This window comes from Nicotiana attenuata, unplaced genomic scaffold (assembly GCF_001879085.1).
Source record: "Nicotiana attenuata strain UT unplaced genomic scaffold, NIATTr2, whole genome shotgun sequence".
In the NCBI taxonomy this organism is placed as follows: domain Eukaryota; kingdom Viridiplantae; phylum Streptophyta; class Magnoliopsida; order Solanales; family Solanaceae; genus Nicotiana; species Nicotiana attenuata.
Window position 1 is genome coordinate 214,472 of NW_017671569.1, and position 4,989 is coordinate 219,460.

The following is a 4,989-nucleotide window of genomic DNA, read 5'->3' on the forward strand; positions in this document are numbered from 1 at the left end:
CACCCAAAGCGCGTAATGCCCGATTTTACCCTCCAGAGGTTGCCCACAGGGTCCTTGATCCATACAAGAAGAGCTCCCAGGATGAGCAGATTCATGGTAGAAATGAAAGAGTTGCGGGAAGAGCAGGGCGAGATGAGGGACCCAGGAAGTTGACAAGCACAGAACAGCCCTTAAGGGACAAGCGAAGAGTGGGAGGTCAGGGTAGCATGACTTGCAAGGGACTGATTGTGCCGCATGACACCCGGCTGCCCGCAGGATTCAAAGTACCAAACTTTAACTTGTATGATGGGCGTGGAGATCCGGTAGCCCACCTGAGGGTCTATTGCAACGAAATGAGGATTGTTGGAGAGAAAGATGACGTGATGATGGCATATTTCAGTGAAAGCCTAACTGGGGCAGCTTTGGACTGGCATGGTCGTCAAAATGTCGATGAGTGGCTTACATTGAGTGATATGGCTCAAGACTTTGTCCGATACTTTCAATGCAAATCAAGTGTCACCCCAGACCGCACCTCGCTATTTAAGATGGAAAAGAGGCCGGAGGAAAGCTTTAATGAGTTTGGGCTCAGATGGAGGGAGCAAGTTGCTCGAGTCAGTCCCCCGATCAGCGAAGAAGAAATGGTTAAGCTTTTTCTACAGGCCCAGGGACCCACCTACTACAGTCATTTGATCCCGGCCCTGGGTAAGCCTTTCAAGGATGTGTTAAAAATGGGGGAGCTAGTGGAAGAAGGAATCAAGTCAGGCAAAATCGTGAGTCGTACGGAAGCCATTTAGAATGTACCAGTAAGCTTGGTTGGAAGGAAGAGGAACAGAAAAGACAATCCAATAGGTTTTCCCGATCAACACTTCCAGCCTCGACATCGTCCCTGTGGTTATACTTGTGCATTAGATGACCCTCCCCGATGCCACTTCTCTCCACAGAAATCCCAAAGTCGCACATCATATTCTCGGTACCCAGCTCCTCAAAATGCCCATCTACCCCCGCAAGCTTACCAAAAACACCCCGGATCAAGTTTTCAGCCCAATCCAGCATTTAAGAATGAGAGGTTACGGAAGAAGAAGACCTTCACTCCTTTGGGAGAATCATATGCCAGTCTGTTCCAGAGGCTAAGGACATTGAACATGTTGAAGACGATTCAGATAAAAATGTCGAACCCTCTCCCAAAGAAGTTTGATCCTTCTCAAAAGTGCGCATATTGCTCAGGCGCCCTGGGGCACGACATACAGAAATGTTGGAATCTGAAGAATGCAATTCAAAAGCTTATTGATGCAGGCGACATCGTCGTGCAAAATCCAGATGCAACAAACACTGGCCAAGATCCATCTCCGGTGCACAATGAGACGCATATGGTGGGTATGATTGATTGTAAGAATGAGCCGACAGAAGAAACCCAGAAGCAGTTTGCTCAGAACAATGTGATGAAGTCTTGTGAAAATTCCAGCAATCTTGGTGTGCAATTCAGTGGCTAAGACGCCGTACTTGGTAATTGGGAAGGCGCTCCATCTCTTGGGGTTTTGGTGGTTTATTTTGTTGTCATTCCTGTTGTCCGGGTTATTTCAGGGTTGTAATCCGGATATTGTCTTGTGACTCAAACCCTTCTATCCTTTCACTTTGCTCGTTCGTCTCGTCGTAGTAGCTTGTGTAGTGTTGTTTAGGTTTGTTCAAGGGTTGTAACTCTAGTCTAGTTCGCTTGTTTCGTTGTTTGAACCCTTTCACCGTCAGTCTAATGCAATTCTCTATTTCCCGCCATTTCTAGTCATTTTATCTGGTTCCTTTCTCCTTTTGCAATTCTTTTCATGCTGGTTCTGGTGACATGACATGCACGCATAATTCTCAGCCTGGTTTTAAAAGTCAGAAGCAATAAAACAATGTTAAAGATGTAAGGACAATCGAGGGATTTTGAAATCTCTTTGAGCCCAAATTGTGTGAAACTGGGTCAGATGGAACATAAAGAAATACTATTGAAACGCATCCTGCCGCATCAGGTTGAAGCCAAAGGCAAGTTTGCCCAACTGTCAGGGGTCGTTCATGGTAAGGAAAGTGAGAGTGTTGTCCAATGGTGCTTTGTATTCAACAGATGTAGGAGGCAAATGTGCGGATATGGTTATCAAGTCTAATATAATCAAGATGTTACGAATATTTTCCCTGTTTTGTTTAATTGCGTAGTTTGTACTCGGCATGTTTTGGAGATTGAAATGACGAAGGCATTTTGTTCTGCTATCCAAACACTTTACCCTTTGTTACCCCTTTGAGCCTCGGTTATTTTCTTGCATACCCCTCTTTCGGAATCAATAATAAAGCTCATAGGCTCGAGCGGGGAAAGAAAGTGGAGAAACAAGAGAAAAACAGTGAAAAAGGAAAAAGAAAAGAAAAGAAAAGGAAAAAGAAAAAAAAGAAGAGAAAGGAAGAGAAAAGGAAAAAGAAAGGGAAAAGAAAAAAAAAATAGAGAATAAAAACAGAAAAAAAGAGAGAAAAGCAAAAGAAAAGAAAAGAAAAGAAAAGAAAAGAAAAGAAAAGGAAAAGAAAAGAAATGAAAGGAAAGAAAAGAAAAGTGGAAGAAAAGGAAAGATCGCAACAACGAACGTAGTTTTATGACCTGAACTACGTTTCACTTGATCCCGAAAGGGTACGTAGGCAGCCTCTCTCTGAGGTTCAGTCACACCGAAATAAAAGTCCAAAAGTCCCCAAGGAAGAAACTGGGGCAGAAGTTGTGGTGGTTGTGAGAAATCTGATTTCGAAAGTTGTAATTTTGAGCCCATGTTGAATTGTTTTGAGCCTTTGATACCCTTTCTTCCTAACCCTGTCCAAAAGCCCACATTACGGTCCAAAGGAAGACCTTCTGATCAATCTTCGAGAGATGACAAGTCAAGCGAGCAGAGGTGAATCATATAAGGGGCAACACTCCGGTCCAAATGAAGGAAATTGACAAATGAGAGAGCCCTATCAATGAAAAACCCTCACGGGTACCGCAAGGCGACGAAAGCTGAGAGAAATAAAAAATGAGAGAGTCTTATTGGTGAAAACCTTCACGGGCACCATAAGGCGATAGTGAGTTGAGCAAAAGACCGAAAATGAGAGAGGCTTGATGGTGAAAACCCACGGGCACCACAAGTCGAAAAAGGATTGTGATTCAGATCGGGCAAGTGGAGCATTGAAGCCTAGTTTCACGGCGAAAAGGTACAACAAGAGAAGAACATCAGATTTGCTAAACAGAATAGGCTGCAGGTGCATGTCAAGGTCATCAGAGTCGTTGTCCACATCCGATAGGTTTCGACTTTGTAGTTTTCTTGTTAGGAATCATCTCTTCCCATTGTCCTCTACTCTGTCCTTTTGTTTTGTTACTTCCTCTTCTTGAGTATGTCTCGTCAGAACAAGTAAGAAATGACTTCAAAATTTGCCACCAGCTTTCCAATTGCACAAAACGGAGTCTGGCTAACACATCAAAATGTCATAAGTAAAAAAAAAAAATATCAACAAGCGCATTGAGCTAATAACAGTCGACATGCCTTAGGATTCGTGTAAAATACAAGGATTTGGTACATATCAATTCATGAACAATGAAACAAGATGGAGGGTGCTTGGTGAACAGATCAAAGATATTTTCTGTGAAAAGATTGGTGAACCAGTGACAAGCGAGGTGTTCCGAGCAGAGATCAAAGTTATTGTTGGCGTATGGCAAGAGAAGAAGCAATAGATCTCGAGGCCAAGGCCATTGATTCAAATCAGGAACGAACAACATGCGCGCTGAGTTGGTAACAATTAATATGCTTGGGAGTCCAGGTGAAACACAAAAGTTCGGTAAATGTCAGTATGAGCGGTGCAACAGATAAAGGGTAGTGGGCCTGAACAAGAAGAGGTGTTTTCCGGGTCAAGGCTTACAAAGGAAGTGGTTAGTCAAGGAATGAGTAAGGTCGTCGAATGGAAACCAAAATGAAGGAGCAACGGACCTCAAGGCCGAAGCCAGTGGTTAAGTCAAGAAAGAACAGCGTATACACAGAGTGGGGGTAATGGACGTGCTTTGGGATTCATGCGAGACACAAAGGTTGGGTAGATGCCAGTTCATGAGCAATGCAACAGATAGAGGGTGTTGGGTCTGAATGGAGAAGAGGTATTTTCAAAGGTAAAGATGACAGAGGAAAGTGGTTAGTCCCCAAACAAGCAAGGTCTTCAAATGGAATCAGCGATCATGGGAAGAAAAGGCGCAATCACCCTCAAAGTTCAAGGCCACAAACCAACCACCACATTTTTAAACTGACAAGATTTTTCTTTGATTGAAACAGGGGCAGAAAGTTTTCGTTGGTTTCGGAGAAACCCTCCTTAGGGAAAAAGCAAGGACCAAAACAGGTATGACTGGAAACTCTCAGGACCCTCCTGGAAAATGGGACTTAGTTTAAATTTCAAAACAATCATGAGTAGCATAATTTAGCATAAATAGGAATATAAGTTGGTTTCAAAGTTTGCACGTTTAAGATAGGATTCAATTAGGAGTTTTCAGGACCCTCCTGGATAATGGGATGTAGCTTTAAAGTTTGTTTAGATAACAAGATATAGTGGGAGTCGTACCTTCAGTAGATATAACTTAGGTTAAAACTATCTTTTAACTAGAAGTTGTCAGGACCCACCTGGATAATGGGGAGTAGTTTAAGACCTTTTAGACAACAAATGTAGTGGGGGTAATACCTCTAGAGGATATAACTTAGGTTCATAATTCTTAGAAGTTGTCAGGACCTCCATGGATAATAGGACTTAGCTTTCAAATTCTTATAATAGTTGGTAGAATAATTCAGTTTAGCACTTACCCATGTACCCAGCTACCAAACTGGGGCAGAAAATTTTCTTTATTGTTTACTTTGTTGCAGTCAGGAGCCCACCTGGAGAACAAGGGAAGTACAATTCCAATTTTAGCTTTTAATATTTGATAACATGTTGTACCCAGTCAACAAACTGGGGCAGAAATTTCTTAGTTTTGTCTATTTTTGCTAGCAGTCA